Below are 20,962 nucleotides of genomic sequence, written 5' to 3'. Positions count from 1 at the left end.
AACGAGCAAAATCCGAATCGAAGGGGAGAGAAAGGGACGAGTAGCTGTATAAGCTATGTGTCGGTGCAAGTCGTGTACATGGCCGTGTGAACGTGTACTGCCTGGAAGGGTGTATGTGTGTCAGGGTGGGTGTGTCGGCGTGTGTTTGAGTGTGACTGTGTGTGTGTGAGGGGGTGGGGTGGTCGGTCGGGGGCTCTCCCCGCCGAGGGGCTGGGTCGCTGTCACTCATTGTGGGAGTCGGACGCCCGCAGACCTGCGGGGGAGGCGGAGGAAGCAGGAGCCGAGAGTCGGGGCCGGCCGCCCCTTCGTGCTCCCCGATCTCCCCGCGACTTGGTCCCGAACTGGGGCTGGGCCGGGACTGTTGCAGTCACGAGCCGAGCCGGACCGGGCCGCGCCGAGGCGGGGGGGGTGGGGGGGACGCATTGTGCGGGAGCGAGGAGCGCGGAGGGAGCCGGCGGTGGCGGCTGGAGAGGCGTCTCCCAGCCGCTCGGGGCCCGGAGCGGCCGCCGCAGCCCTAGCCGCGATCAGCCCCGTGGCCAGAGGCCGCCGAGCATCGTCCACCGCCCCCGGCAGGGAGGAGCGCCGCAGAGCCGCGGTGAGTGTCCTCCCGTCTCCTGGGACCCAGCTCTGCAACGGGGCCGGGGCCTGGGGAGGGTGGTGGGGAGAAGAGTAGGGGCCGCCACCGAGACACTGGAGCAGCCCCCGTTCTCCCTTTCCCCGCAACCCCTGCATGGCTTCGGCCTCGCCCCCCTCCTGTGGGTCGGGGGCGTTGAATCGGGGTGAGGACCCTCGGGGAGGGGCGGCCGGCACCTAACCAGGGCCACCTCGCATGTCAGTGGCTACCGCTAGCCCGGGCCAGCCCTCGCCCTGGGGTGGGGGGCTGGGGGTGCTGGGAGGGCCGGGTTTGTCGACACCTTTCGTGCTCGCCTTTTCTCTCCCGGTCACTTCTCTGCGCAGGTAGGACAGAAGGGAGGGGAGCGGGAGTAAACCGGTATTTGGGCTATTGTCAGTTGCCAGGTTTTGTTTTTTATTTTTTTTAAAGGGGAAAACATTGGTGAGACGTTACTGGCAGTCGTACAGTTTCCACAGGAAATACTAGGAATCTTTGTTGAAGTCTCTACTTGCAAAGGGGAAGGTCTTTAGGAGAAAAAAAAAGCATCCTCCACATTGCCAGTTTTCAATGGGCCACCAACAAAACGGGGGGGAGGGGGGTGGTGCAACACAATACGTTGCCGTCTCTCTCCCTGCCACGACTGTTATTCTTGGGAAAATTGGTGCAGGCAGCCCTGTCTTGGGTGCCATTTAAAACGTGCCCCGTTCCGCAGCCTGGAACTGACAGGTGCCCATCATCCTGCCCTAAAGAAAGGCCTTTGCCAGAGGGTCGAGTCTCCCTTCACCCCACGGGCTGTAAAGAACGGGGGGAATTTTATTAGGATTCCGTGTGTGGAAACCATGTCAAGGCTCCAAGGTGTCACTCTAAACACGCATGGTAATTTTACAGCCTTTCCTCTGCTGAATCCGCAGCAAGGCAAAATCTATTTCTATTCTGAGGCACACACCCTTGGTGGCGCTAACTTGAAATCTGTATTTCATTTATCCAGACTGAAATTTTTAAAAGCACAAATGGCATGAAAGATTCCAGTAAGTGTGCGAGTATGTATGAAAGGAAAATTCTATGAAAACTACCGTGTGTGTGTTTGTAAAATCTATCTACTGTAGCCCTTTGTACTTAATGATCAGATAAAATGCAACACCACTCAGACCCTGCACTTTGTCATTAAGGCTGCTCGAAAAAGGTGTTATGCTGTGTTACCCATTATAGAAGTCCCCAGGGAATGCCATATTAGATGGGAATTTACATGTTGGATAAAATATGCATCAGCACTCAGGCAAAGGACTAGAAAAAAGGTATTTTCTCTAAAGAGTATAGATAGGCACAATGGAGGAGAAACTCATAGTTCTCATCTAAAAAAACACTTTTTAAAAACACTGACATTTTAGTAAGAAGACATTTGAATAATCACTTTAACATTCTGGATTTGCCATGAGAAGCAGCGTGGCTCAATGGAAAGAGCATGGGCTTGGGAATCAGAGGTCATGAGTTCAAATCCTGGCTCTGCCAATTGTCAGCTGTGTGACTTTGGGCAAGTCACTTAACTTCCCTGTGCCTCAGTTCCCTCATCTGTAAAATGGGGATTAAGACTGTGAGCCCCACACGGGACAACCTGGTCACCTTGTATCCTCCGCAGCGCTTAGAACAGTGCTTTGCACATAGTAAGTGCTTAACAAATGCCATCATCATCATTATTATTATGTCAGGAAAAAAACCAATATGACATTTGGTTAGAGTTTTGAGCCAAAAATTGATGCTTGTTAATGGGGTGCTTAACTCTCTATTTTTGAGGCATATGAGGAAGCATATTTAAATGTGCTTCCCTGTTTTTACCACTTGCTGATTTCAGGTATATGCTGACAAAGTGAAAACATATGTTCCAAGGAACTTTTTGCTCACTGGGAAAAAAGCTGTAGCAGTGGCAATTTTTCTAGTGTTGTGGGGAAAAAGCACATAAACAAATGAACTTTGATACTATCAGGAAGAGCCTGGAGCAGTTTTGCTTGCCAGATTTCAGGCATGTCTTTTTAGAGATGAAATGTATATGGAGCAGGTGCATCATTACAAGAAACACAAGGGAATTTCTCTTTTAAATGCAAACTCTGAACACCATCAAGAAAATCAATGACAGGATCAGAATAGAATCCAAGCATTTGGCAGTCAGTCAATCTTCTGCTCTCCACACTGCTTTTCATTTTAGTACAGGTTTATCTTGGGGGGGAAAATGATGACTATGATGGCAAAAATTCAGAATTGCTGGTTTAGGAATGATTCATAGGCTTGCTGCCTTTTCATGTCCCTTTGTCTGGTTTGCAGTTTCTTTAGCACCCAGGAAGTTCCTGGCAGGGAATAAAAAAGTTGGTTACCGACATAGTATTCAGGTGCATTCACACCTCATGAGCCTTGGCAGCTGCATTCTGTGCTGTAGCATATTTCCATTGATTTCTAGCACCAAAATGCTGTGGTTTTAGCTTTGAAGAGTAATTACAATTGCATTTTCTAAGAATTGTACTATCATGAGTGATTGTAACTATTACTTGCAGTACCCTATAGGTTTGTTAAAAATATAGTTTCCCAGCAGAACTGAGGCAGGTTTGTGATTAAGCAGCATTTCTTTAGTATGCTGGGCTTCTGGTATCAATTTTGTTTTTACTTGAAGTTGAAAGAAAATTACCAGGACTATGTACTGGTAAGCATTTTACGTGCTATCTAATGATGTTGATCTGGGGGACCAGAGAAATTCTGGCGATATACCCTCCACTCTCCTTAATAATATTTTCATTATTTTGTGGTATCTGTTAAGTGTTTACTATGTGCAAAGCACTCTACTAAGCACCAGGGTAGTTACAAGGTAATCAGTCTTCATCCCCAATAATGCCCAGATCAGTACCCTATCTGCACAGGTCAGATGTTGAGTAAGGATTAGTTGATCCTAATGGTAGGACCAGGATTATAACTGTCATTTTAACTGTCTGTCCCTGGTACCTGCATAACCAAGCAAGACTATGCACTCAGTTTTGCCATAAAGCATGTTTTTACTAGGTTTTTGGCTAGAATGCTGTTAGGGAATCAGGAATATTCATTTGATAACATGAGCCTGTTCAAATACAGCACACTGTAATACTGGGGGAAAATGGGGTGTGTGTGGGTGACAGACATTAGGCATGGCGAGTATCATAATGCCAGTTTCCCTTAATACAGTGTTTTGTAAGAATTCAGTCCACATGTTACAGGAGAATTGGATATACTGTTATTCAACTCATTTGACTATAAACTCCTTTTCTTTTACTTCTCTAGTATGTTGCTATGCATGTAACCCACAGGAACTTCCTTGCTGTGAATAAAGTTGGTAACTGACATAGTATTTGGGTGCCCAGTACAGTGCCTGGTGCTTAATGAATGCTGTTGGTAATGAAGAAAACAGATCCATTTACAGCCTCTCTTCCAAGCATCTTAGATTGTGAGCCCCTTGGGGTCAGGAATTGCGTCTGATTATCTGTTATCTACTCCAGTGTGTAGCTCAGAGTAAGGCAAAATAAATTCCCTAATTATTATTATTGTTGTTATCTCTTCCACCGAATTATATTGGTCATCACTGTGGCTGCAGAGGGCAAAGACTGTGATGAACCTCACCTGGCTTCATAATAACAATCAGGACACCCCCATATCTCCTTTTTGAGATATACCATAATTTTCCACTGCCTCTCTACCCCAGCCATTATTTTAACTTCCATCTGCCCAAACTCCCTTCCTCTCCTTCCTCAACATCCATTCCTCTCCCTTCTCCAATGCCCTTACCCCACTCCCTTTAGGTAGAAGACACTTTCCCTGCCCACAAGAAGTTTACAGTCTAACTGGAGACAGCCAGGGTGTACCCAGGTGTGGCTGGCAGAAGTGACATTTGTTCCTGCTTTTTTTAAAATGATACATGTTAAGCACTATGTTTAAAGCACCGTGCTAAGCGCTGGGGTAGATGCAAGATAGGTTGGACATAGACCTTGTCTCACCTAGGGCTCACAGTCTAAATAGGAGGGAGGAGGATTTAATCCCCATTTTACAAAGGAGGCAGCTGAGGCCCAGAGAAGTTAAGTGACTTTCCTAAGGTCACACAGCAGACAAGTGGCAGAGCTGGAATTAGAACCTAGGTCCTTTGACTCCCAGGCCTGTGCTCTTTCCACTAGGCCATGCTACTTCTCACTTGCTGTGGGAGAACATCACTCCTTTCCAGGGTTCTGGAAGCCATCTACAAGGGATGGGTCTTTGCTGTTCTCTTTGCGATGTATAATGAGCCCTACCAATAGAGAAACCTCTTGCATCTACAATATGAAAGTCAGGGAATGACACTACTTCGTGTCTGGCTTCTGGGGCACGTTTTCTAACCCCTTGACAGTTTTTAATTAAAAAAAAAAATCCTGATTCCGTTTTCTATTCTATAGAAGCCGAATAACGAGGTCTCTGCCTGTTACTAAGTGGAAGGACATGCTGCAGATTTGGGTTCAGAATGCTCTGAGGTTAAGGGGATGAGTAGGGGCACACAGAGCAGGAACTACAGGTGGTCATTGGCTCCATTGCACAGAGGGGAAGTTGAGGCTCAGAGAAGGTTAGAGTGGTCTAGTGGATAGAACTCGGGCCTGGGAGTCAGAAGTGGGTTCTAGTCCTGGTTCTAATCCAGTAAGCACTCAATAAACAAACACCATTGATTGACTGATACAGTTTAATGGCATAGATAGACACAAAATAATTTACAGAATGGGGAAGCGATAGAGTTTAAAGATACATATGTAAGTGCTACAGCAGAGGGACATTGTTAAGGAGGCACAGTAGGAAGGTGAGCTTGGGAAGAATGAAGAGTGTGGCTGGGGTGCAGTGGGAGAAGTGAGTGGATAAGTACAAAGAAGAGAGCTGAGAGAATGTCTTAAAGCCATCAGTCAGCAGTTTTTCTTGGCTGCAGAGAGAAATGGGCTAGAGTTGGAGAATGAAGTGATATATTTCTAAACAGTGGTTTAGGAAGGTAATCTGGGCTGCAGACGTAGGACAGACCGAAGAAAATAGAGGTTAGAGGCAGGGTAACCAGTGAGATGGCTGGTGCATTAGTCTCATCAGGAGGTGACCAGGGTTTGGACCAGGTTGGTGGCCATAAAGGTGGCAAGGAAGGAGTGTGGGAAATATTGTGAAGAAAAAAACCCAACAGGATCGAGAGATTGAAAGTGAGAGGTGAAGCACAGAAAGGAACTCAAGATGACTCTAAGATTGGGGGCTCCTGGGACAGGGAGAATGTTGGTGGTGCCACCCATGAGAGGAACGTTAGGAGAAGAATTAAGTGTAGAAGGGGAGATGTATTCAGTTTTGCACTATTGACTTTGAGGTCATCAGGAGGGGATGGAACTTGAAGTTGTGTCCATGCCTGAAATGCTTGGCATATGGTTAAAGCAGCCTCAGTTCCAGAACTAGCCATTATAATTCAAAATGCCTCCAGGGCTAGAATTGAATCTCATGTGACTAGGCATACAAAAACTACTTGCTGAGTATAAATTTAGTTTACTAATTACCCTTTAAATAGGACCAGACTCAATGTACAATATGAGTAGTAATAATGATGGTATTTGTTAAAGGCTTACTTTGTGCCAGGCACTGTACTAAGCATTGGGGCAGATACAAGCAAATCGAATTGGGCACAGTCCCTGTCCCATGTGGGGCTCACAGCCCCAATCTCCATTTCACAGATGAGATAACTGAGGCACAGAGAAGTGAAGTCACTTGCCCAAGGTCACACAGCAGACAAGTGGTGGAGCCAAGATTAGAACCCATGACCTTCTGACTCTCAGGCCTATGTTCTATCATTCATTCATTTGTATTTATTGAGCACTTAGTGTGTTCAGGGTACTGTACTAAACACTTGGGAAGTACAGTGCTCTATCCACTACACCATGTTACACCAAGACAGAGAAATGAACATTGGGTGGCCACTGATGGGCCTCATAGGTACCAGATGCTGAGATGCATATGACAGTGTGTGGATTATCCCGGGTACTTAGTGTAATGTAACACCATCCAACACAGCACTCAACCAATAAACTGTATTTATTTATTTTTAAAAAATTTTAATGGCATTTATTAAGCGCTTACTATGTGCAAAGCACTGTTCTAAGCGCTGGGGAGGTTACAAGGTGATCAGGTTGTCGCACGGGGGGCTCACAGTCTTAATCTCCATTTTACAGATGAGGTAACTGAGGCACAGAAAAATTAAGTGACTTGCCCAAAGTCACACAGCTGACAATTGGCGGAGTCAGAATTTGAACCCATGACCTCAGACTCCAAAGTCTGTGCTCTTTCCACTGAGCCATACTGCTTCTTTGATTGATTTATTGATTTATCTGATTTATTGATTGCTTACTGTATGCAGAGCACTGTTCTAAGTATTCAGGTTAGTACAGTGGAACAGAGTTGGTAGGCACAGTCCCTACCCACAAGGAATTTACAGTTGACAGGGGGAGATGGACATGAAAATAGATTGGGGATACATTGAAACTACAGCATTAATCTGGGGCATCCCATGGTCCCCACCCCAACTTGTCCACTTGCTCCAGAGCCATCGTGTTTCCCTCCTAAGTCACTCAGAACATGAATGTCACTTTCAGCACCTCGAATTTAACATATCCAAAGCAGAGCTCCTCGTAATCTCACGCAAACCCTGTCCTCTCCCTGACTTTCCCATCACTGTAGATGGCACCACGATCACCCCCGTCTCACAAGCCAATAACCTTGGCATTATCCTTGACTCATCTGTCTCATTCAACCCACTTATTCAATCTATCTCTAAATCCTGTTGGTTCAACCTTCAAAACATCACTGAAATCTGCCCTTTCTTCTCCATTCAAACTGCTGCTGTTGTCTTCTGCTGCCGAGTCGTGTCCGTCACATAGCAACGTCATGGACACATCTCACCCAGAACACCCTACCTCCATCTGCAATCATTCTGTAGTGTATCCATAGAGTCCTCTTGGTAAAAATACCAAAGTGGTTTACCATTGCCTCCTTCCGTGCATTAAACTTGAGGTGATCAAAGATGATATGGGCAGCAGCGTGAAGTATGGACTAAAGTGTGGAGAGACAGGAGGATGGGAGATCAGAGAGGAGGTTGATGCAGTAATCCAATCGGGATAGGATGAGAGATTGAATCAGCAAGGTAGTGGTTTGGATGGAGAGGAAAGGGTGGATCTTGGCGATGTTGTGGAGGTGAGACTGACAGGTTTTGGTGACCCAACTTCAAAGCTTTATTGAAGACAAATCTTCTCCAAGAGGCCTTCCCCGACTAAGCCCTCATTTTCTCTTCTCCCACTCCCATCTGCAACACCCTCACACTTATATTTTCACCCTTTATTCACCCCTCTCTCAGCCTCACAGCACTTATGTACATGTCTGTAATTTATTTATGTTAATGTCTGTCTCCTCCTCTAGTCTTTAAGCTCACTGTGGGAGGGAACGTGTCTACCAACTCTGTTGTATTGTACTCTTCCAAGTGCTTAGTACAGTGCTCTCCACACAGTAAGTACTCGATAAATACAGTTGATTAATTGATTAAGTATGGAATTCAGCAGCAGGAGCTGAGGCAAAAGAGAGGCTGGGCATTTAAAATCAAAACATCAGGCCTAAAGACATCCAATACCATATCCACAGCAGACAAAGGACAGAGCTAGAGGAAAACCATATGAAACAAGGTGAATGGCCACCCTAGCTGCTAGAAACAACATAAAAAAGGATTTTTAAAAAATATTTCCCTCCTAGATAGTGTGCAGTGTAAGATTTACATCATGAGCAAATCTCTTTGCAGAGAGTTAATTTGGTAAACTTTAAACAAAGAATCTTAGTTATGTGTGTTTTGGGAGGTTTGTTCTAAATAGTCTATCCCAGTTCATAAACCTGACACTTTCACCTGAAACAGCCCAGCTATAAAATCAAAGAAAATCTACCCCTAAAACAGGTGGTATCAGCCTTAGATGAAAGTTACTTAGGGGCAGTAACTCAGCAGGGAAGAAATTCTGTCTTAAACACAGGTGATACCTAAATAATAATAATAATAATGGCATTTGTTAAGCACTTACTATGTGCAAAGCACTGTTCTAAGCACTGGGGAGGTTACAAGGTGATCAGGTTGTCCCACGGGGGGCTCACAGTTTTAATCCCCATTTTCCAGATGAGGGAACTGAGGCACAGAGAAGTGAAGTGACTTGCCCAAAGTCACACAGCTGACAAGTAGCAGAGCTGGGATTTGAACCCATGACCTCTGACTCCAAAGCCTGGGCTCTTTCCATTGAGCCACGCTGCTTCTCTACCCATGCTGACCTACAGAGGGGATCTTCATAAAGGGAGTGGAACAAACCACTGTTGTAGCACATGACCATGGGGTTATCTTTGGCTAGAATAAAGAAATTATTTGGGAAAATTTTGTAAGCACTCACTATATTCAGGTTTGACCCAGCCTGTTTCTGGCTCTGATCAGAGAGAGGCAGGGTGGTCTAATAAAGAGGCCGTTGATCTGATTTTGTGAGAATTGGGATTTAGCTTCAGATTTCCCACAGATTAACTGTTTGACCCTGGACAATGCACCAAAATCTCCTTGGGTAAGATAGGGAGCAGAAGTCATTGTCCCCACCAGATAGTGGGAGGTATTGGGCATTAATCTTGGAAATTTTTCTGTTTTCCTCAGGAGCAAGATTTGGCATTTGTGTGTTAAATTTTTCCTTGTTTCTAGAGATTCTTAACTTTTCTCGCAGAATGAAGATATCAATCAATAGTATTTGCTGAGTGCTTACTGCGTGCAGAGTACTGTACTAAGAATGTTCATATAAAACATATATAAAAGACAATAAAGGGCTTAAGATAATGATTTATTTGAATACATATTAAATTTAAAAGTTAGTTATTAGTCAGAATCCTCTAATGTGATGGAAATAGTTGTAGATATAATGGGTTTCTAGGCTACTTTCTGTGTGTCTAAAAAACCTGCTTTGGTTGAATCTCTGTTTAATAAATAAATATCTCATCAACTGTATGCGTCTCCAATTCTTCTGAAAGTAGTATGATAAGTATTCCTACTGGAATAATATGGCTTCACCCTGGTGGCTTGGTGAAGTTGTTAGAGTACTAAATCTAAAAAAAGCACTGAGAGCTAGTTTTGAATTGGCTTAATATTGCCAGGCTGGATTTGTCAAAGTGGTGAGAGGTTTAATGGAATTTTCATAAATGTGGTCTCCAAGCCATGTTTTAACCATAGAATTCCAGGAAGCAGAGAAACCTGGAAACCAGAGAGCAGAGCCCTAACACAGAACAATAGTGTCAAGATAGTAGAGGAGTATTTACTAAAGTAACACAGAAGCCCTAACCCAGAATACTATCAATAGTAAATGAGTGATTTGCATTTCCTTAGCCCTCTTTCACAAGCACACTCAGATGCTGATCCTCATAATTTAGCATTACTGTTGTGCATTTGTATTGTAGTTTAAAAATCCAGCTTTCAATTAAGTTGAATACTCCCAGATTAACATGGTTACAAATCTTTGAGTATTGGATGTAGTACAATGTTTGCTCAGGTTGCTAGGAAATAGGCAAAGCTCCTCTCAAGTTACAGATGGAATTGGCTAGGATGTGGATGAGAACTTCCCTCAGTAAATGTCTTGATCACCTCTTTTCTCTAAACCACATTTCGTAATGTGTGTAAATGCATGTTTTAAGCAGCAGAATTCCTGCACGCTCCAGCTTTATGTTGGCACTGGAGAGTGCATATCACACCTAAATAAATACATCAGGAATATTTGAATGAAATCTTTACCTAAAGACCTGGGATGACATAAGCGTCATGAAGTCCATATTTGGGTTTGCATTTAATGAGTTTTTCCATTTGTTAGAATCATTAAGAACACGTTTTCTCTTTAAATTCTAATTACCATGAGGGTAATGATGGTTTGGCATTCTAGGCATTAAAAGGATGCTGTCAAAGTATTTAGGATAGAATTTTGAGCCATGTTGATGGTGTTCCAAAGTTGTTAAAAGTTGTACTTTAGGAATTCCACTTGGCTTTGGTCTTTGCAAACCGTGCTGCATGACATTTGGTAGAGCAATAAAGAAAGGAAATGGAAAAGAAGTGAATGCATTGCCAGCTTGTAATGGGATGTCCCAGTTCATTTACAGTGTGCCCAATTAAAAGTCAGTGTTAATGGCTGATTAAAATGTTTAATGGATGCTTAGTATGTCCTATAACTGTCAGAACTGGGCAGCCAATGAGCAGTCTAGTTGAATTCAAAACAGACAAAACATCAGAAAGAAGATCATTCAAAATGACATCCAGAATTTTTTAAAATTGAACTTCTTATCTGCACCTTTTACTATGACAAATCCTGACCTACGGAACCATTACCCAAATTCAGGAATTTAAGCAATCTCTTGTACCTCCATTTCATATTTCAGGTTGAAACCCTCCTGAAAGTTATTACCGGATAGTCTTAACAAGCACTAAAATAAAAAATTGTAAATTACTGTGATTTTGTTAGGTAGGAGAATCACTTACCTGAGGTCAACAGAGGTGATTGGTTCAGATCAGCACAGTTTCTATCAGTGGATTTTCAAAAGGAGCTGGACCCCAGGGCAATAAGCAGGAACGATATGACAATCGTGGTATGCATCATGTTCTTTCTTCTAAGAAGCTCAGAGCATTTCATAGATCTTTTCATCTTCACAGTGTGCCTTTGAGGTCGAGGAGTGCCTTCAAGATAATATCAGCAAAATCCTGTGTTGTTAAAGAAATTGTTCCCCAGTTCCCAAAGCTACATCCAGGGGGACCATACAGCAATGGGGTTGCATAGCAACAGGCTTTGCTCTGTGCTTCCTTATGTAATAATAATGATAATGATGATGGTATTTAAGTACTTACTAGCTGCCAAGCACTGTTCTAAGCGCTGGAGTAGATACAAGTTAAGCATGCTGTCTCACGTGGAGCTCACAGTCTTAATCCCCATTTTACAGATGAGGTAACAGGCACAGAGAAGTGAAGTGGCTTGCCCAAGGTCACACAGCAGACAAGTGGTGGAGGCAGGATTAGAACCCATGACCTTCTGACTTCCAGGCCTGTGCTCTAGCCACTATGCCATGCTGCTTCTCTCGTACATGTGAATACGGTTCATGGAGGACATCGGTGGAACCACTTAAGAGGCTTAATTTCAGGTCTTGCCCATGTGAATGGTTGAAAAACATAACTACTGCTGGGTGGGCCTTCACTTCATACATACTGCCCATCTCGATTCAATTTTATATTTCTTTGCCAGTCAGCAGATGGCTAGGTGGTGTGTTGCCAGGTAGCAGAATTGAGCTACCATTTAATTTTGCCAAATGAAAAATCTTGGACTGTGGGTAGGGATTATCTGGTAAAAGTTGATACATGGCCCATGACTTGAGGTTTATAATGTTTCTATGGGGCTCTGCTGACTGCAAAGCAGTTCACTATGTGCTGCAAATACTTTGTCTTTGGTCCCAGAGCACATTTACCAGTATGTTCATACATTCAGTAACTCCTGGATGACTGTCTAGTGGCCATCTTCATTGTCTGTTGCCCTTTGAGTGGAAAGAGTTATCACTGTTCCACCACCAGCTGAAAGGTTGTTTGTTGTGACCATAGGCTTGGCATCATGGGATAGAACAAACAAACCAGACTCAGATCTCTGGCTCCTGGTGGCCCAGAAGTGTACCACCAGGACTCTGGAGAGGAAAGCAAACTCCTTCTAGGTGCCGACCAAATGGAATAGGCACAGAGCCACATTGAGGAAGGGTTGCAGATGAGCATAGCCATGGCTACTGTGATGACTAAATCCCCATTTGCGCCATCAGCTATCCTTCTTTCAGTCTGCTCCCAGAAACAATCCCCAAAGTCCCAGTATGACCTTTGGACAAATGCAGGAGATAATGTATTCTTTCCCTTTGCGTGGTTGCAGAACCATCAATCATTAGGAGTACTTAGTGCTTACTGTGTGCAGTGGCCTGCATTAAGAACTTGGGAGAGTACAATAAAGTAAAAGACACTGCCCCGCCCTCGAGGAGTTTACAATCTAATGGGAGACATAGGATAATAGGCTAATCCAAATTATTTACAAGTAGTGTGTGCAGGAGGATGAACCAAGTTCACCTGGTATTATAGGAGTGTGGAAAGGTGAGTACATGGATAAACAAGTGAAAAAATTAAAGATGAAAAATTAGTCCAAAGGATTGTTGTGTAAACATGAGCGCTCAAGTTGGTTATTGGGTTTTTTTTTGTTTTGTTTTGATCTCTACTTTTTAAGACTGTACTATGTGCCAGGCACTGTACTAAGTGTTGGAGTAGATAACAAAATAATCAGATTGGACACAGCCACAGCCCCACATGGGGCTCATAGTCTAAGTAGGAGGGAAGAGGATTTAATCTCCATTTTACAGAGAAGCAATTGAGGCACAGAGAAGTTAAGTGATTTCCCCAAGGTTCCGCAGCAAAGTGGCAGAGCTGATATTAGAATCAAGGTCCTCTGACTCCCAGATCTGGGCTCTTGCCACTAGGCCATGCTCCTTCCACAACCTGTGGTGGTAGAAATGAATCCGAGAATGCCTCCTGAAGGAGAATGATTTTTAAAATACTTTTGTGGGGAGGAAGTTCCAGGCCAGGAGAAGGGTGTGAACAAGGGGTGGAAGAGTCGAGAATGAGTCATAGTAAGGAGGTGGGCTTGGGAGGAATGAAAAGATTGAGCAGGTGAGAGGTGGGCAAAGAGAACTGATATGAGTTCTGTTTGATGCCCAGAGAAATGATTAGCTATTTTACATTTCTGAGAAATGAAGAGATGTATGCTGACCACCCACTCCAGCCCCACAGAACTTATGTTCGTATCTGTAATTTTTTTATATTAATATCTGTCTCCCCCCTCTAGTCTGTAAACTCGTTGTGGCCAGGGAATGTGTCTGTTTATTGTTATGTTGTACTCTCCCAAGTGCTCAGTATAGTGCTCTGCACACAGTAAGTGCTTGATAAATTAATTCAATTGAATTCATTGAGCACTTGCTATGTGCAGACCACTGTACTGAGCGTTTGGGAAAGTACCATACAACAGTAAGCAGACACATTCCCTGCCCTGATTGATTGACTGAATGATGATTTAGAACAAGGATCTTGACAGCAAAGTGTAGGCTAGACTGAAGAGGGGAGAGAGTGCAAGCAGGGAAGGCAGTGAGGAAGCTGATACAGTAGTCTAGCCACTAAAAGACAAGATCTTGAATTGGTTAGCCATTTGAGTGAGAGAAAGGGGCAGATCCTCGAAGTATTGTGGAGAAAAAATCTGCACGACTTCACAACAGACTGAATGTAAAAGGTAAAAGGCAGAGAGAAGTTGACAAAAACACATATGGATGTGGACTTCTAGGTCAGGGAGGATGGTGGTGGTGTCAGATGTGATGTGGAAGTTAGGAGGCTTCAACTATCAATCAATCAATCAATCAATCAATCATATTTATTGAGCGCTTACTATGTGCAGAGCACTGTACTAAGCACTTGGGAAGTACAAATTGGCATCACATAGAGACAGTCCCTACCCAACAGTGGGCTCACAGTCTAAAAGGGGGAGACAGAGAACAGAACCAAACATACCAACAAAATAAAATAAGTAGGATAGAAATGTACAAGTAAAATAAATAAATAAATAAATAAATAGAGTAATAAATATGTACAACCATATATACATATATACAGGTGCTGTGGGGAAGGGAAGGAGGTAAGACGGGGGGATGGAGAGGGGGGACGAGGGGGAGAGGAAAGAAGGGGCTCAGTCTGGGAAGGCCTCCTGGAGGAGGTGAGCTCTCAGCAGGGCCTTGAAGGGAGGAAGAGAGCTAGCTTGGCGGATGGGCAGAGGGAGGGCATTCCAGGCCCGGGGGATGACGTGGGCCGGGGGTCGATGGCGGGACAGGCGAGAGCGAGGTACAGTGAGGAGATTAGCGGTGGAGGAGCGGAGGGTGCGGGCTGGGCAGTAGAAGGAGAGAAGGGAGGTGAGGTAGGAGGGGGCGAGGTGATGGAGAGCCTTGAAGCCCAGGGTGAGGAGTTTCTGCCTGATGTGCAGATTGATCGGTAGCCATTGGAGGGTTTTGAGGAGGGGAGTAATATGTCCAGAGCGTTTCTGGACAAAGATAATCCGGGCAGCAGCATGAAGTATGGATTGAAGTGGAGAGAGACACGAGGATGGGAGATCAGAGAGAAGGCTAGTGCAGTAGTCCAGACGGGATAGGATGAGAGCTTGAATGAGCAGGGTAGCAGTTTGGATGGAGAGGAAAGGGCGGATCTTGGCAATGTTGCGGAGCTGAGACCGGCAGGTTTTGGTGACGGCTTGGATGTGAGGGGTGAATGAGAGAGCAGAGTCGAGGATGACACCAAGGTTGCGGGCTTGTGAGACGGGAAGGATGGTAGTGCCGTCAACAGAGATGGGAAAGTCAGGGAGAGGACAAGGTTTGGGAGGGAAGACAAGGAGCTCAGTCTTCGACATGTTGAGCTTTAGGTGGCGGGCGGACATCCAGATGGAGATGTCCTGAAGGCAGGAGGAGATGCGAGCCTGGAGGGAGGGGGAGAGAGCAGGGGCAGAGATGTAGATCTGGGTGTCATCAGCGTAGAGATGATAGTTGAAGCCGTGGGAGCGAATGAGGTTACCAAGGGAGTGAGTGTATATTGAGAACAGAAGGGGACCAAGCACTGAACCTTGGGGAACCCCCACCGTAAGAGGATGGGAGGGGGAGGAGGAGCCTGCAAAAGAGACTGAGAAAGAACGACCGGAGAGATAAGAGGAGAACCAGGAGAGGACGGAGTCTGTGAAGCCAAGGTCAGATAACGTGTGGAGGAGAAGGGGGTGGTCCACAGTGTAGATTTAGACTGTGAGCTCACTTGGGACATGGACTGCGCCCAACCTGATTTCCTTGTTTTTTGTTTGTTTTTTTTTTGTTTTTTTTTTTAATGGCATTTATTAAGTGCTTACTTTGTGCAAAGCACTGTTCTAAGCGCTGGGGAGGTTACAAGGTGATCAGGTTGTCCCTCATGGGGCTCACAGATTTAATCCCCATTTTCCAGATGAGGTAACTGAGGCACAGAGAAGTTAAGTGACTTGCCCAAAGTCACACAGCTGACAATTGGCGGAGCCGGGATTTGAACCCATGACCTCTGACTCCAAAGCCCGTGCTCTTTCCTACTGAGCCACGCTGCTTCTCACATCTATGAAGATGATTCCCAAATCTACATTTCCAGCCCTGATCACTCTCCTTCTCTGCAGTCTTACATTTCCTTCCGCCTTCAGGACATCTCTAATTTGATGTCCCGCCAATTCCTCAAACTTAGTATGTCCAAAAGAGAACTCCTGATATTCCCACCCAAACCCGTCTCCTTGACTTTCCCAACATTATAGACAGCACCACCATCCTCCCTGTCTCACAAGCTCATGACCTTGGCATCATCCTAAACTCATCTCTCTCATACAACCCATGTATTCAGTGTCACCAAATCCCCTCAGTTCAACCTTTGTGACTTCACTAAAAATTTGCCCTTTCCTCTCCATCCGAACTGCTACCATATCGATCCAAGCATTTATCCTATCCTGCCTTGATTACTGTATCAGCCTTCTTGCTGACCTCCCTGCTTCCTTTCTCTCCCCACTTCAGGCCATTCTGCACGATATCTGAATTTTTTTTAATGGTAATTTGTTAAGCACTTACTATGTGTCAAATTGGTCAAAAATTTAAACTGACAAATTCAGTGGGCAAAAACTGGTCACGTATTTTTGTAATTCTTATAATTAATCTATTACGCGGTCAGAGCATTGTCTAGTTTTTGGAAATGCCTATGTGACCTGGCCATTCAGCATCCATCCCACCACTAAGAGAGAGCCAGCTTCTTCTCCTCCAAGAAGCCTTCCCTGACTAAGCCCTCCTTTCCTCTTCTCCCACTCCTTTCTGTGTCACCCTGACTTGCTCCCTTTATTCATCCCCACCTCCCAGTCCTACAGCACTTATGTACATATCTGCAATGTATTTATTTATATTGTGTCTTCCCCTCTAGATCGTATTCTCATTGTGGGCAGGGAATGTCTGTTTATTGTTATATTGTACTCTCCCAAACGCTTTGTACAGTGCTCTGCACACAGCAAGTGCTCAATAAATTTGATTGAATGAATGTATGACCAGGGAGAGATCCCAGAATGAGAACTGGGGAAAATATGGCTGATTTGGGCTCCAAACAGCTGGGTCTCTCCTCTGGTCCTCCCACCTCTCCTTCCCTCAGCTCCCACAAGCAGGGCTTTCACCCCCCTATCATGGCTTCAACCACTACCATCCCAACTCTGCCCCTCACTGGTGCTGATCCACATCATGGGTTGGGATGCTTACACTAGGAAGCAAGAAAACTGAGCTTGAAGCCACTGTTGATAGTGCTAAGAATAAGAAATCAAGAATAAAATAATTGTGAGGGTACATTTTTCACACATTGTGAAAATAGGTTCTCACAAAGACAGTGGATATAAATCAAAAACTCTGCAAAACACCCAGCAAAGCCTGTGTTCCTATAAAATGAAGCAAGCTTTGCAGCACAAGGTGGAGTTGAATTTTCCAAAGCGGTAGAGCGTCACAACTTGTTTATGTGTCAAGATAAAACATGTTTGTCAGATGAACGACTAAATTATAAGTATTATAACACTCAGATTCTTCAAAAGCAATTATGGGCAAAAAGAAGGGACTATAAAAAGTCACGTCATTACTGAACTTATTTGTCCTTTATGTGTTTTCAGCATCCTACTTCATTTATTGACTAAAATCCCTTTTTACTACTGTGTGCCCTGCAGAGCCAATATTCTATAGCAGCAGTAAAGCAGGATAAAGTTTTTTTCTGCTTCATATACTTTCAAAAAGACTTCACAGACTTCTCATTCCAGAATCTTTATTGCTCATCATGATATAGTGGACAAAGTAGGAAGAGTGGTATTTTACTGAAAAATAAAAAAAAACCTACCCCTTCTTTCATATTTTAAAAGACAGGTGGTAACCATGCCCAATCTTCCCTGGAAAGGCCAAGACTGTTCTTCATGTCTTTTGAGTCTTGGACATTCTGGACCTGAGGGATGTGAAGAGAAATCAACCAATAATTCCAGGAGATTCCTGTTTGCAAGCTGTGGAGTATCACAATAGGCAGCTAATGGAGGAGAAAAATGATGAGTGATGGGAAGGAAAGAGAACACAGCCACATTAAAGGATAGTACCGTGCTAAGAGCTTAGTACAGTGCTCTACACACAGCGCTCAGTAAATACTATTGAATGAATGAATGATAGCAGGAGATGGGAAAAGATGAGCAGGGGAAACAGATGAAAGATATGGAAAGGGCAAAAGTGAAGGCATGCTGCCTTGGGTTATAATTTTCCCCAGCAATGACAGCAAGAGCATAGGAACAAGATGTAATAATGGCAGAGGAAAGAGAAAAGTAGCAATTTCCTCAAATAATCTGTTGGATGCAAATGAGATTTGGCAGTCGGCTCTCTAACTCTATCATCCCCCTGTTAACACTCAGTAGGAATAGGCAAGGTGAGTGTAACGACGAGACAGTGGGGTGACAGAAGCAAGGCAGTAGAATTAAGATGAGAAAGCTATAAATTTGGATGAAATTTCTAAGCATGAAGTCTCATAATCGCACCTGTGGATTCATTTTGGAAGAAAGATGCATGGGGGAGTTCCTTCTAGCTGCATTGGCCACATGTATTACAAGATTTGTAAATCTCATTATATATAGTTGTCCTTCATATTCGAAGATGTTGGTCCTTATGACCGTAAAGACTTAGAATCTTGAAAATCATTCAACTACTGTTGTTGTTGCCAAAGCAATAAAACAAAATGATCCAAGGCTGTTCTCGACCTCTTCCATCCTCTGCCTGCATTGCTGTGTGGAGGACTGTATGAATAAAGAGGGAATTTATGGCAATCCAGATGTGGTTCAGAAAAGCGTGGTGATGACCTGTCCTTTGGTTTGGCATTGGAAGTGTAAATTTAGGGATTTCAAGAATAATTAGATTAGAAATTAGTGTGGTCTTACATTAATTAAAGTAAATTTTAAGAAATTAATGTATCATTAATCCAAAGCACCTGATAGTTATTCTGTGGTTAAGAAAATTCGACCATGAGTGACATCAGGTCAGATCAATGGACTATCTGGCCCAACATTCTGTCTCTAACAATGGCAGCAGAGTTCTTAGATGAATCAATCAATGGTATTTATTGAGCACTTACGGTGTGCAGAACACTCAGCTAAACACTTGGGAGAGCACAGTACAACAGAGTTGTCCACAACAAGCTTAAAGTCTAGAGGCATTAGTATAAATAAATGAATTACATATATGTACATAAGTGCTGTGGGGCTGAGGGTGAGGTGAATACCAAGCTCTAACAGGGCACAGATCTGAGTGCATAGGTGACCCCAGGGAGGGGGGAAGAGGGCTTAGTCCGGGAAAGCTTCTTGGAGGAGATGTGACTTTGATAAGGCTTGAGAGGTGGGGGGAGTGGTGGTCTGGTGTATATGGAGGGGGAGGGAGTTCCAGGCCAGAGATAGGATGTGGGAAAGGGGTCAGAGACAAGATAGATCGAGGCACAGTGAGCAAGCTGGAGCTAGTGGAGTGAAATATGTGGGCTGGATTTTGTAGATCATTGAGGAAAGGTAGGAGGGGGTGAGCTGATTGAGTGTTTTAAAGCCAATGGTAAGGAGTTTCTGTTTGGTGTGGAGATGGGTGGGCAACCACTGGAGGTTCTTGAGGAGTGCGAGGACACAGACTGAATGATTTTTTATGAAAATGAACTGTGGCCTGGACATCCAACCTCATGGTTAAGGATGGGTTGTTGCCAACTTGTACTTCCCAAGTGCTTTCTACAGTGTTCTGCACACAGTAAGCGCTCAATAAATATGATGAATGAATGAATGATGGGTGATCTAACATCCCTAATTTTTCTCTTTAACCCATGACATTTTCCACCTCCAAATTTCCTGAGTTTCATCTGTCTACCATCCTCTAGGCAAATGATGTTTCCTTTTGTTTGTTTCAGACATGCCACCTTTCTCCTTTTCCTGTGGGATTTGATGAATAACAATTCCATATTTTCCCTACCCATGATTTTCAAGATTTTATAAACCTCAGTCTTTCCCCCTCTCAGCCTTCATCTTTCCAGCCTGGGGAGTGATTCATAATCTTGTGTGGAAGTTGCTTAATCCCCCGATCACTGGAGTCCCTCCCTTCTCCTTTGTTTTCAAAGGAGATGCTGCTGATGGCAAAATCCTATTCACGTGTGTGGGAGTTGCTGGAAAGACCTATATATGTGCTCAATAATCTCACGTACATTATAAGCCGTTAAAGATATTTTTTTGCCACCCTACACTGCATTTGTGGTCTTCCAGTAGGCCTGTAGTCATATCACTTTTTGAGACTGTGCTTTACTATATCTTTAAGTCATTTGTTTTGCCTTTTGCTCTTGTATATGCTCCCGTTCAGTTAACCATTAGGTAGTCTTTTGGAAATCCTGCCAGTATGGATTCTTCATTCATGCCACAGAAAAATCTGTGTTGTGATGAGCTGGTGAGGTAGCTGCCTTCTGGGACCTCATCGTTAGTAATCTTGTCCTGCCATGTGGTGTTGAGTGTGGTTTATGAGTGATTCTGGTGAAACTGCTCAAGAAACTAGGTCCAGGTTTCACAGCCATGTAGAAGGTTGGACAACCCCACAACATCTTAGATCTTCAACTGGGTATGAATTTTAATGCCCCATGCTACTCTTTGTGATTTGGCTTTCTAAATCTTTGTGTGTGTGCGTATATATACATATATATATGTATGTGTATATATATATATATATATATATATATATATAATTGTATTTGTTAAGCACTTAATATGTGCCAGGCACTGCACTAAGTGCTGGGGTAGATACAGTCTTATCCAGTTGGATACAAGCTATGTCCCACATAGGGTTTATAGTCTTAATCTCAGTTTTACAGATGAGGTAACTGAGGCACTGAGAAGTAGGGCCCTTGTGATGCAAGTGAGAAACAGCATCACCTAGTGGAATGATCATGGGTCTGGGAGTCAGAGGCCTTGGATTCTAATCCAAACTCTGCCACTTATCTACTGTGGGCAAGTCACTTAACTTCTCTGTGCCTCAGTTTCCTTATCTGTAAAATGGGGATTCAATACCTGGTTTCCTTCTCTCATTTAGACTTTGAGCCCCATGTGAGACGAGGATGGTGTCCAACCTGATTATCTTGTATCTACCCCTTCCTAAAATCTC

The 20,962-nt window shown here is 44.0% G+C and overlaps 1 protein-coding gene across 3 annotated transcripts in view; it reads left to right on the top strand.

The window, feature by feature from the left end:
* Window positions 1-20,962, top strand: part of LOC119948011 (synuclein alpha interacting protein) — a 259,871-nt gene that overhangs the window by 78,110 nt on the left and 160,799 nt on the right. The window contains exon 1 of one of the 3 annotated variants that reach the window (XM_038769797.1): window positions 521-595. The exons of the other annotated variants lie outside the window; for them this stretch is intronic. The gene's annotated coding sequence lies outside the window, so the exon portion shown is untranslated. Of the gene's footprint in view, window positions 1-520; window positions 596-20,962 lie in introns of those variants that run through there. 3 annotated transcript variants of the gene reach the window in all.

Source organism: Tachyglossus aculeatus, chromosome X4 (genome assembly GCF_015852505.1).
Source record: "Tachyglossus aculeatus isolate mTacAcu1 chromosome X4, mTacAcu1.pri, whole genome shotgun sequence".
NCBI lineage: Eukaryota > Metazoa > Chordata > Mammalia > Monotremata > Tachyglossidae > Tachyglossus > Tachyglossus aculeatus.
Note: the sequence above shows the minus strand (reverse complement) of the source record. Positions and strands in the feature narration are given on the sequence as shown.